We start from the raw sequence: 13,617 nt of genomic DNA, 5'->3' as shown, positions 1-13,617 counted from the left end.
ATTAAAATGTTGAATCTAAACGTTCAAAATATGAGAAAAAAAAGTCAAATCCAAAACTTTAAGTGATTATTGTGAGATGCAAATTACAAAATACAAAATAAAAACACAAGTTTCTTTTCCCACTTTCCTGACTTTTTATCAAATCATTCTGACCCTTCCCTCTTATTCATCTGACTGAAAACAGATATTTTCAATCATATATGGTTCAGTTTATACTGGAGGAAATCTGCAGACCTGATACTGGTGGGCCAGTTATAATAAAAACATGAAATGATCTGGCGGGCCGGGTATAACTGTATCATGGGCCAGACTTGGCCCCCGGGCCTTGAGTTTGACATCCCTGAGCTAAAGCATTTACACCGGGATCTCAGACCTTTACAGAACATTTATTAAATTATATTTATGTCACAGATACTGTATAATACTGGGGCTGACTATGGTGTCAGAGCATTCTCCTTATACTTCCTGTTCTATAGCTTGAGTGAACCTGCGTCTGATAATGTGAAATCTCACAGTGGTACACTCCAACAGGAATACTGTTTGTTTACAGCTTCATAAATGCTATAAACAGGAAACAGTGGGTCAGTACTGGGACACTATCCAAGACTAATTTAGTACAGTTGTCTTTATAGTTTAAATTTATGCTTTAATTATCAAACATATTGAATCTCTGTGAGCCCTAAAGGCCACACAAGTTTACAAAATCACCAGTGAGGTAGTGGGACAATTCAGGATTAATATTCATGAACTGAATTTATTTTGTGATATCAGTTATTTCATATGGACACATGTATCTAAAATTTCCAACAGTGTTAGGGCTGTTACACTGATGTTAGAGGGGCTGCAGGAGGAGGTGAGAGGTTAGGAGGGGGCTAATGGTATGGAAGAAGAGACAAGGGGAGGGAGGGTCGACAGGGAGTAACTGATATTGAGGCTGGATGAGGGGGGCAGGGTCCACCATCCATGGCACCTGAGCCAATCAATGCTGCCTCTCTGCTGCACACGCTACCCTAACCCTGCGCCCTGTGAGTGAGCCAGTTCATCTGAGCATGCTCAGTTCTGTCCAATGATGAGAGACTGCACAGTACTTCATTGGGGCCTGGTGGCCTAACCTGCAGGATCGAGGGTAATTAAACTGTAGTCGAAACATTAGCAAAAGCTTGGCAGAGGGGCGTAGCTGGCTATACTCAGAGGCCAAACAGTGACTTTTTCAGGCTACATGATACGACCGAACAATTTGCAAAAATAATCTCACTGCAATTTTTTCCCCAATATTGCGATTCATTATTTTAACAGATTTCAAGTTGAAGACATTTTGCAGCTTCTGAGATTTATAAAACACAGCAGAACATATTGTAATCTAATCTAAATTGAGATCAATTGCCCAACCCTACTGCATATTATCACAAAAAATAGACACGGGGATAAAATCCCCAAAGCAAAACTGAGACCTTAATTTCATTCTTTCAAATGGCCAAAAGTACGCCCAGGGTGACTGCAAGAGCAGATCAAGCCACACAAAGATCCAGGATTATTTTTCATCGTTTTCCTAAACCAAAGGTTCATTTTGAAAAAACTCTCTTCCTTGCATTCAGCACAGTGGATGGCAATTAGACTACGTTCACACTGCAGGTACAAGTGACCCAAATCTGGTGTTTTGCTCTCATGTGACTCATGTCTGATTTGTCCTGACAGTCACAAGTCACACTGAATCTGATCAGATTCAGGCCACTTTGGCTACGTTCATGCTGCCTGCCTTAATGCTTAATTCTGAGCTTTGTCCAACCTGCATTTGAGGTCAAAAAGTCCAAAAGATCAGATATGTAGGGGAGGCCGGGGGCAATTGTAACAACTTTCACGTTTTCCTTCATAACTCACAGATAACTTGGAATACACACACCATTTTTTAATATAAGAAACATCTATTTTTGCACTAGTTAATAAAGCAATTGCTGTGTTTTAATTATAAAGGCATGTCTTTTTTGTTCAGTTCAAACAAAGAAGTCAGCACGTTACAACTGCCCCCAGTCTCCCCTATCTGATTCAGAAAATGTCAGATTCAGTGTAGCTTGGGCTGTTTACACTGTCAGAATAAAATCAGATCTGGGTCACCTTTAACTGCAGTGTGAACGTACCCTTTCATATGTGGAGCTTAATCAGACAGATATCTGATCTTTAGGAATCAGGCCACTGTCTGAACAGCCGATATGGCTGCCTTAGTACAACCAGACTGCAGCATAAAACAGAAGACTTGCCACCACAGACTGTTCAAACATCTGCAACATCTTACTGCAGATGTTTATTGATCGGAGTCTTCTCAGGCAAAAGAGGCGGCTCTGCCCCTTTTTGTAGATAAAGTCTACGTTTTTAGACCAGTCCAACTTATTATCCAGGTCTACACCTAAATATTTATACAATGTCACCACCTCGATGTCCACGCCACAAATGTTCACTGGCTGAAGAGGGGGTTTGGATCTGCAGAAATCTAAGATCATTTCCTTTGTCTTTGAGGTGTTGAGTAGGAGGCAGTTTTTGTGACTCCAGTCACTGAAGGCACTTATCAGATCCCTGTATTCAGCTTCTAAACAAGGTGGCAGGGTAAAATTTTCTCTTTTTTATGATGTGTTCAAATATTCCATGGAGAAAATTGGAATTTTAGTTTTTAGTGAGAAATCTGAATAAATTCAGTCACAAAATGACTGAGCTTACGTCTCACAGAGCGGCTGTCCAGAGGGGACATCAACTTGCAAAACAAACCTTACATGAACTGGCTGTTTTTCTAGATCAGGGGTGTCAAACTCAAGGCCCGGGGACCAAGTCCGGCCTGTGGTACAGTAACACCTGGCCCACTAGATCATTTCATGTTTTTATTATAACTGGCCCACCAGTATGAGGTCTGCAGATTTCCTCCAGTGTAAACTGAACCATATATGATTGAAAATATCCACTTTAAGTCAGAAGAATAAGAAAGAGGGAAGAGATAGAATGATTTGATAAAAAGTCAGAAATGTGGGAAAGAAACTTGTATTATCATTTTGTATTCTGTAATTTGCGTCTCACAATAATGACTTAAATTTATGGTTTTGACTTTTATCTCATATTTTGAACATTTAGATTCACCATTTTAATTTCTAAGTCATATTTTGACATTTTAATCTTATAAATTATAATTTTATCTTACATTTTGACATTTTTAACTCCTAACTTTGAATTTTAATCACAAATATTAACCTTTTCAATCTAAAATTGTACAATTTTATCTCATATTTTCACCTTTTAAATTTTTGATTTAGAATTTTTTCTCATATCTTGACTTTTTCATCTCCTAATTATAACTTTTAATCCCAAATATTGACCTTTTCGATTCAAATTGAAAATGTCGTGTTTTGTCTCATGTTTTCACCTTTCAAACTCGTGATTTTCTACCTTGTACCATATTTTGACATTGAAAACTCATGATTTTATAATTTTATGTCATGTTTAGTCATTTAAAACTCATAATTGTGACTCTTATCTCATATTTTGACCCTTAAAACTCATGATTTTAAAATTTTATATCATATTTAGTCATTTAAAACTCATAATTGTGAATCTTATCTCATATTTTGACCCTTAAAACTCATGATTTTATCATTTTATCTCATATTTTGACCTTTTTAGCTTGTGATTTTATAATTTTATATCATATTTTGACCATTGAAACACATGAATTTGAATATTATTTAGTACAGTTTACTGTTAAAACTGTTAAAAATCATGATTTTATCATCAATATCATTTATCATCTATCTTACCCCCCACTCTGTAATTCGTTAGCAGTGAAAATGGGGTCAACAGTTTATGGGAAATTTGGACCCAGTTTGGTCCTCAGGTTAGACCTAAATTCAGGATTTGGCCTCTGCTGTGACTGAGTCTAAAATTCCTGCCTTAAATTAAGTAAGTTTATTTTAAAAAATAAGGAGGGGTCTCTTCATTTTTAACGGTTGAAAATTGGAACAAAAAAAAAAACAACTTTCATCAACATTTTTATTTCGGACTGGTAAACTAGATCTACTGTTTGGAGCTTTAAAGACTGAGGTTTTCAGCTATTTTTTTAAGAATAAAGGAGAAAAGAAAGGACCAAATCAGAGTCACATTGGCTCTCAGCTCTTAAAAGCTGTCCTTGGCTTATTGTCAGAGTTTTACTAGTTCTTTTAAAAGATAATCGTTAATCAGACTGCTTTTAAATGCAACAAAAAAAAAAACATTGTAAGAATTTGCATGATAAGCTCAGATGTGAAAAGTCAACATGTTTGATTGGACCCTAAGTCATGCAGCATGTGTCCTTTTTCAATCCATCCGCCTCTCTCCTAAACATTCATTTACTGCCTCTGAGTCGATCTGTCTCCTTCTGTTTGCTGTCCTTGGTCTCTTTCTCTGACTCACTTTCCACTCATCTCTCTCCTCTCCCTCTTTATCTAATCCCTCTCCACATGCACTGCTGCACTGGCTCCTGCTCTCTTAGCAGCAGAGCAACCCAAAGAAAGAGAAAACAGAGGGAGTGCAAGAGGGTAGCTGGGGCCGGGGAGATGGGAAAGACTACACAAGGAACAGGAGGAGGGGGAAAAAAGCCCAACGTGGAGTAAAACAAAAAAGGCAGAATGATTGCAGTCTGCCAGAGAGAGGGAGGGAGATAAAGCAGGCCAAGACAGAGGCTGGATGAGGGAGGAGGGTTGCGTCACAGCTCCAATCAGATATGACGGGGAGACAGAGAGCGAGGGGGAGAGGGAGACGAGGAGGGGAGAGGATTGATGGGTTTAGGAGGCGGAAAGCCATAAAGAGGCAGAGGTCTATTAAAAGTGGAGTGTTGGGACGTACACGGGTGCAGCGGTGATTTAAATTAAACTTGTGCGTGTGTCTGGCTCTGGATGGATGTGTGACGGTGGATCTTTGTGGATCTGTCTCTACAGCTGAATCTACTCTGTTGTTTCTGGTGTTTGTGTGACTCATGGTGAATGTGCATGTACAACAAATCTCTGAAAATGTAACTTTTTGATAAAAGCCCAAGAATTTAAATCTCTATAATACAACAAAGACCCTAATAATGAACTTAAATCAATTCATTCACAAGATTTGTTGAACACAAGTGTTTAAAATGGACTTGTAAAGTACCTTTGAGGGGTTTTAGTTGGTTATGAAACAGAATAAAATTAATACCTGTGCCTCAACGACCTCCATGATGAAAGTCAGCCACTGGGTGGAAGGTTGAGTATTTTTATACAGTCATTTTTAACGCTCGAAAGATCTAAAACTGTCAGACAAGGAGATTACAAGCATGTTAAAGGAATATTTCCAATGGAAAACATTCGCTGATGATACACTATATTGCCAAAAGTATTCACTCGCCCATCCAAATAATTGAAATCACGAGTTCCAATCACTTCCATGGCCACAGGTGTATAAAATCAAGCACCCAGGCATGCAGACTGTTTCTACAAACATTTGTGAGATTTCCTCACTCCTGAATATTCCACAGTCAACTGTCAGTGGTATTATAACAAAGTGGAAGCAATTGGGAATGACAGCAACTCAGCCACCAAGTGGTCGGCCACGTAAAATGACAGAGTGGGGTCAGCAAATGCTGAGGCGCATGGTGGGCAGAGGTCGCCAACTTTCTGCAGAGTGAATGGCTACAGACCTCCAAACTTCATGTGGCCTTCAGATTAGCTCAAGAACAGCGCATAGAGAGCTTCATGAATGGGTTTCCATGGCCGAGCAGCTGCATCCAAGACATACATCACCAAGTGCAATGCAAGGCGTGGGATGCAGTGGTGTGAAGCACGCCGCCACTGGACTCTAGAGCAGTGGAGACGTGTACTCTGGAGTGACGATTTGCGCTTCTCCATCTGGCAATCTGACGGATGAGTCTGGATTTGGTGGTTGCCAGGAGAACGGTACTTGTCTGACTGCATTGTGCCAAGTGTAAAGTTTGGTGGAGGGGGGATTATGGTGTGGGCTTGTTTCTCAGGAGCTGGGCTTGGCCCCTTAGTTCCAGTCAAAGGAACTCTGAATGCTTCAGCATACCAAGAGATTTTGGACAATTCCATGCTCCCAACTTTGTGGGAACAGTTTGGGGATGGCCCCTTCCTGTTCCAACATGACTGTGCACCAGTGCACGAAGCAAGGTCCATAAAGACATGGATGAGAGAGTTTGGTGTGGATCAACTTGACTGGCCTGCACAGAGTCCTGACCTCAACCTGGTAGAACACCTTTGGGATGAATTAGAGCGGAGACTGAGAGCCAGGCCTTCTAGTCCAACATCAGTGTGTGACCTCACAAATGCGCATATGGAAGAATGGTGAAAAATTCCCATAAACACACTCCTAAACCCTGTGGAAAGCCTTCACAGAAGAGTTGTAGCTGTTATAGCTGCAAAGGGTGGACCGATGTCATATTAAACCCTATGGATTAAGAATGGGATGTCACTTAAGTTAATATACAAGTCAGGGCAGGTGAGCGAATACTTTTGGCAATATAGTGTATATATTGATGTTAATGAGCCAACTCATCTATTAGAATATTCATCCTTTTCAGAGAATATGTGGTCCACAAAACCCAGTGGGGAGGAAGCAGAGGGTGAGTAAGAGAGTTGATTGAGGACAGGCAGAGATGGAGGGATAGAGTGAGGAAAGAAGCAGTGCCGCACAGAGTGGCTCCCTGCCAGCTGACCACAGCTTTAAGTCTATTTCATCCACCAGTGGTGACTTTAGGAAGAGTAATGAGCGTGTTTACATGCAAACAGTACTCTGGCAAGTTGTTCTTATTCTAATTTGGTTCTTATTTCAAATGAGCAGTTTGTATGGGCGCTCTAAATCTCATTTTAAAAACAGCTTATGCATCAATACTCCATTCAGATGGATGAATATGTTATTCAGATTACAGCAGGACGATTGCCTTTGAAGACCTGTTATTCACCACGCTTTGATTTATTCATTGGCAGCAGCAAAATATGACACCATGGTTGACAAGTAACAGGACATGGAAGTTTAAGTTTAAGATGAGCTTTCTGAACCACTTGATGACCAGTTTACTGCAGCCGCTGTATGACAGGCAATCAACCCCCCTCCCCCAAGCCCCCGCGCTGGCAGAAGCAGGTCTCCGCTGTCCTCGCCGGCGTCCGCCCTTCATGCCCACTGATGCCCAGCCAAGCTTTGTACCAGTCCACCCCACTACCGGTGCTTTCTGCTGATGGCAAGTCCGGCTAATATCTGCTTATCTAGCTTCCCACGCTGCGCTTTGACGCGAGGACTATTGGTAATATCTGGACGGGGGATGCCGAGTCAGGAGAAACTGATCCACAGGGGAGGAGGAGGAGGAGGAGGAGGATTGGCAATAAAAGAGAGTCATCCAGAGAGCAGAGGGAAAATGCTGCCTGTCACAGAAGAGGAGAGACATGGCGGAGAGGTTTGGCATTCAGTACTAGGTGCTCTAGGTCTTTCTATTCATGGGATGTCTGTCTTTAAGAAAAAAGTGGCATCTACTCCTAAAAAAGCTCCACTAACACGTACAACCATTTTAATGATGTTGTAGGACAGAGGACGGCATACATCAGTAACAGAGAAGAGTTCAAACAGCCTTTTGATTTACTTTGAAAAAGAGCTTACAATTCCATGCAACCTTTATCTCATCTTCAAAATAAATGCCTGATTTACACCAGCGCTTGATTGTAATGCTGGAATACAAAACGACAGCTGCAGCACTAATAAAAGCTGATTGCTAACCCAGTCACTGACAGCAGAGGTTCTACGAAACTAATCTAGCAACTCTTGAAATAACTGACCTTTTTACCCAGCAAACTCAAGGAAAATAGACCATTTCTTAAGTTAAATTGCAACCACAATGCTAAATCTGCTCGCCGATTAAATGGCAATTTCTATCAAATGCTTGCATCAAGCTAACAAACTAAGATTTATATTCTGGTTCATCTATAAGAAACTGAGCCACTGGGCTTACACAAAATTTCATGCTAACAACTGCCAGTGACTTTCTAATTGGAGAACACACTACAAAATGTTTTGCCAGACTTTGCCAGACAGACTGACCCGACCTCAGAGCTCAGTCAAACAAGTTTGAATTTTTTAAGCAGAACCTGGACACAATGGGGTAGTGGATCTGATTACCAACCCAAGTGCAAAAATGTGTTCTTCCTCCTAGTTTTACTGGCCTGGTTGGTTTGCAACTAAATGATGCATTACAGCCACCATCTGGTATGTTTGTTTACCCTTTAAACCAGGCCTATTCCATTAGAGGCCCACAGGGGACCACATACGGCCCAGAACCAACCCCCAGGTGGCCCAGCCTGTGGTCATCGCTAAGGTTCAGAAGGCAACCTGTTACCAAGTTTTCATAAATTCCAACAGTATTTCAGACCGTGAATGCAACACGCCACGTAGCCACGTACTGCACTGCGTTGTTTTGAAGCATGGCTAGCAATGCTAGTAGAAGTAGCCCCAAAATACCAAGTATAAAACACGTCCTTTCCAACTGTAGCTACAACTGTGCATATATGGTTTTCATTGGCTTTAAGATATGCCTGGGTAAGATGTGACCAAATTGTTATTTACTGAATTTTATTTAATTTTTTTATTCATTTTCTTTTTTTATTCAAGTGAAAGAGAAAAATTCTACTACCTCAATTTATGTTCAAATACAGCTCTGTGGTTGTGTTTTTATACACCTTTTCATGTGCTTTTGTCATGTTGTCAAATCTAAAAGGGAGACTATCAAATTGATCTGTATTGGTTCAAAATTTGACATTACCAGCTGCTTACTGGGCGCTGAACATGTCTGACCCGGCTACCTTTGTTGATTTGAAAATTTGGCTGAGTTGAATTTCTAATTGAATAGCCCTGCTTTAAACTGTTGCCCTTGGTAAAAAGTCAATTCGAATCCTTCACCTCCCACTTTGGAGGAATGGTTTGGAATCGTTTTTGAGATATATAAAATGGAAAAGCTAACCTATTGTTTAAGAATTCAGAAAGTTAAATTCGACCAAATTTGGGCTAAATGGATTGATTTTATTACCCTGACACGCACGGACTTTAGTAAATACACCTGAATCTGTACAACCTTCATCTCTCTGAATGTATATTATGTAAGCCACCTTGGTTCTTTTGTTTTTTATGTTCCTTATTTCAAAAAGTGGGAAATGAATGTTGTAAACAATGCTGAGTTGATTGTACTTTTGTACGCAACATTTTCCTAATAAAAAGTTAATTAAAAAAATATATAAATAAACTGTTGCCCTTGCAAGAGTTTGCACAACAATAAGATGCGTTCAGTTGGGGTTGGTTGTCACACGTTTTACTCTAGTGTGAAATGCTCATCATTAAAATGTCTTTCAGTAGTCATCCCAACATTAAATTGAAGCTCAAGGTGTTGGCTTGAAATGTGTGTCCCTCTCATTTTACAACATATTGAAACAAAAGGGTGATTAACGCTGAAAGACAGTCAGGGATGGTTGTCACGCTCTATGGGGTTGTTTGTCCAAATTTTATTTTAATGGGAAGAACCTTAGAAAGAAGGCAAAAAAGCAGAACTGAATTTGAAACTTTATTTGCACTGACTGTTGAAAAATACATAACTTAATGCATCTTAACACAAAATTAGTAAGGAACATGAAAATGAACATCTTTGGGCCAGCTTATAGGCCTACAGCAACATAAAGAACAAATAAAATAGGCGTAACAGTAATAACCAACTCTACACATTCACTATCTGAGTTACAGTGATGGCAAATATAGGGTGCACTCCAACTAATCAGAGCTGGTTGCACAGCCAAAACTTCCCCCATACTTCCCCTGAACGGCTGTGACAACCAACCCAAAAGAGAATGTGACAACCAACCCCAACTGGAACTTGTTGCTACCATCAAGGCTAACAACCATCTAACAACTAGTTAGCTAGCCAACAACAATCTAAACTGCAGCTTTCACACTTTTTAAGGGTAACAGTTGTTAGGGTATAAACCGACTGTATGAAAGCCCAGACAAAAATACTGAGGAGCTGAAAATTTACAGTTTGACAAAAAAAAAACAAAACACAAAAAGTCCTCTCACTCCAACTTCAGCTTTCCTACTCCAGCCAAGCTTATATAGGTGAGCACTGATCTCAGTTCTGAAAATTTCCATTCAAAATTTTGCGAGACAGTGCCCTCTGGTGGCGAGGTTTAATAAGTGTGACAACCAACCCATGTGACAACCAACCCTGTTCTCCCCTACTTTGTGGTGATCCTTCATCAGGCACAGTTGTTAAGTGCGTGATCCCCAGTATTCCAGTCGTCATACATAAATCTGCTGAAACCAGTCGGTCAGTGTGAACTCCTAGTCTTTTTCAAATCTGTGACAGTTGTACAGTGTGTCTCCAGCTTTAGCTGCACTCCCTTAGTACCTACATGTCAGAAATCTATTGGAGTGACAGACTTGGATGGATAAAATCTCTCCTTGTATCTCCCTCATCTGGCAGCACCCGTTTAGTAATGGCAGAAGGCTTTTCACCAGCCTGCTCCTGCTCAAGGCTTCTGCCTGTTACAAGAAAGTTTCAAGGTTTCCTAAGTTTTTGAAGTGCTTGTTCATGGTTGAGTCATGATGGGTCTTTGTAAATAGCACACGAAAGACTACAGGCAAAAACTCAAGTTTGCTGGGATAAGCCTCTTATGATTTAGCACGAAACATCCTTGGATTTATGACTAAATTCACAGTCGGTTTTGTTTTAGTGCATCACTGACGGTTTGATGTTGATGCTGGGGCACAGGACATCAACTTAACAGGTTTTCTGAATCAGTTCTCTAATCAGTAGCAAAAATTCCTTTTGATGCTGATACCTTCCAGCCGGTTGGTCAGTTTGTTGGTCAACTGACTGATTGAGAGACAAACAACAGGAGAGAGGAGCAATACAGCGCTGGACACATAAAGTGACACAGAACATGGTATATTCAGACTGTTTTACGGTGGTTAAGCTGTAACTAACTTGGAAACACCACATCTTAAATTCTACGTGGAGATGTAGGATGTTTGTAATGGAGTGGTGCTGCCCTCTTCCAGAGCAATGACTCCCGCAACCTGTTCAGTTCACCAGTCAGCAAATACAAGTATTAAGTCCCTTTATCATCAGATTAAAAGTTCATGCCAGCATTAATGTCTGTTACAGACAGTGAACAAAATAGAACGCCAACAACGCCAGGAATGATCGCACATTGATCCTGAGTACATTCACATTAAAATCATTACTCTGTCACAGCGCCCCTCTCTGGAAATGGTATTTCCGACATGGATTTTTATCTTATATTTCTTTTAAATGTTCAGCTCCCCCGTACCATTCAGCCTAGGCTTTTGATTTTTGTTCTGCACATGGGCCGTCAAAACACCTACAAAACATCCTGTTGAACCCATACCCAAATCCCAACAGGAAGTCCACAAACTTCATCTAAGTTTCAAAATAAGGCATTTTTGATGGTGCAAAATGACTTTAACCTATTTAACTTTTGCATACAATATTCTGTGTTCTTCTGCTCTTTCATGCAAGACAACAGTATCACACTGAACTCACTTACATGCAACATCTCTTCATAGAGCCCCTGACTGGCGACAGGAAGTGACAGAAATGGGCCATATCTACATTCCTCTTATTGTGCTGAACCTATTGAGCTCTGATTTTGAAAGGCCTCAATAAATGGCTACAACACAGACATGTTTCATTGAAGAATGTCTCACTGGTGATAGCTGGCATTGCAATATCTCGCCAGTAAGACAGGAAGTTTTTGCAACTCTCATACCAAACATCTGATTGCCTTCAAATGCAGCCCTAGTTACATTCTGTTTTTACATTCTAGGCAGCACACCAACTTTTTTAAATCGGGGTTTTATTTACCTCAGTAGTAGTAGGTTGTAGTAGTACAGTGCAGTAGGCCAAATATGTATCAGAAAGATAAAACCAAGGGAGCACCAGTGTACAACACAAATATCCGCCTCTTCACTCCTCCATCCCTCACTATTCCCTAAGCAGCCCTGGACAACCTGAGCTTGTTAAAAAATAAGTTCACAACGGGCATCACTGAGCGTCCTTCAACCTGAAGAGCCAAACCTCTGCCCACCATCCACTCAACTTCCTCTTCACAGTCCTCGAAGCTGGTCCGCTGTGGCCGAGGGGGATGCTAGAGATGTCATTATCATCTTAACAAAAGGAGGTAAATACCAGCTACTTCCTAATCAGCTGGGGACATCTTCACCCCAAGCCTCTTTCTCTTTCCTCAACCACTTGTGAGCTGACAGCTTTGGTGTGAAGAGCAAGGTAAGAGGTTAGAGTGTGTGCGTGTGTTGTGTGTGGGGGGGTGTAGTGTTTGTGCTGGTCGTTGTGCAGGTATGTGTCACCATTTTCTGCTCCTACATGTTCTTAGATTTGTGTGTCCTGCGTGTACATGCACCCTCCGGGGGCTCCCACTACCTCTCCAAGAGTGTGTCAGCTGTCAGCGCGGAGCGCCACAGAGCTCTGCTTCAGTTAATGAAGACTGGCAGAGCGACTTCTATTTGGGCCACCGTGGGGGCACTGCAGTCAGCACACCAAAGTGCAGCCACATCTGTTTCAAGAGGCCCTGCTTTACTAAGACACCAAAACACTTCAGGTAGTGTACTATCAAGACAGAGATAGGGAAGTGCATCACATGGTTGCTCATGTGCATTGTGGGTTCATTATTGTCCTCATATATCTGCTTCCTCCAGGTTTCTCTCAGTCTCAAAGCCTGTAATCAATGGTGAGGTTATTGTTGGAGCACTTGGACTCCCTGGCGCCTCAGTGATCATGACCCAGTGGTGACCGCTCATCTAAAACTCATAAAATAACACCCTGGCATGATCACTTTAATACAGAGAAGCCACAGAAAGCCTCCCAAGTCATAAAGACGGGACAATTAATATCAACGGTAATAAAGGAGCTGTGACGAGGCAGACCCACCTGATGAAATTAGAACAAAATGTGCCTGTCTCCTTATATGCTCCAAATCATCAGACTGCTGCAGCTATTTTTACTCTCAGATATGAAAGCAATAACATAAAGTCATGGTTGATTTCTGCAGTGTCTGATTCCTGAGCTTACAGTGAATGACAATAAAGCTTGGATGCTAATCTGCATCAGACTGTTGAAGAAGAAGCTACGCCGGGCGGACAGACACGTTACCACAGCATGTACGAGCTGATGCTTCACTTTGTCAGAATCAAAAGTTTACCTTAAAGTCATATTCATACTTCTTTAGTAATAGAGTAAAAATATTAAGATAAGAAGTCAAGAATGTGAGAAAATAAATTTATTTGTGTTTTAATATTACATTTTCAATTTTACATCTCACAATTGGGACTCAGACTTAGGATTTTGACTTTTATTTCATACTTTGAGCATTTCAACTAATAATTTTGACTTCTTATATAATATTTGAGCATTACGATTCATAATTCTGATTTTTTTAATTCAGATTTTGACCTTTTTTACAGATTATTTTGTGTTTTGTCATATTTTCAACTCCAAACTTTGACTTCATAATCCCTTAAATTGACCTTATACACTCAAAATGTGTCAGAATACCAGTG

At 40.7% G+C, this 13,617-nt stretch overlaps 1 protein-coding gene across 1 annotated transcript in view; it reads right to left on the bottom strand.

Moving 5' to 3' along the window:
• Window positions 1-13,617, bottom strand: part of nlgn2a (neuroligin 2a) — a 382,174-nt gene that overhangs the window by 331,076 nt on the left and 37,481 nt on the right. The gene's annotated exons all lie outside the window — the stretch shown is intronic.

This window comes from Cheilinus undulatus, linkage group 22 (genome assembly GCF_018320785.1).
Source record: "Cheilinus undulatus linkage group 22, ASM1832078v1, whole genome shotgun sequence".
In the NCBI taxonomy this organism is placed as follows: Eukaryota; Metazoa; Chordata; class Actinopteri; order Labriformes; family Labridae; genus Cheilinus; species Cheilinus undulatus.
The sequence above is the reverse complement of the archived record's forward strand: the minus strand, read 5'-3'. Positions and strand labels throughout refer to the sequence as shown.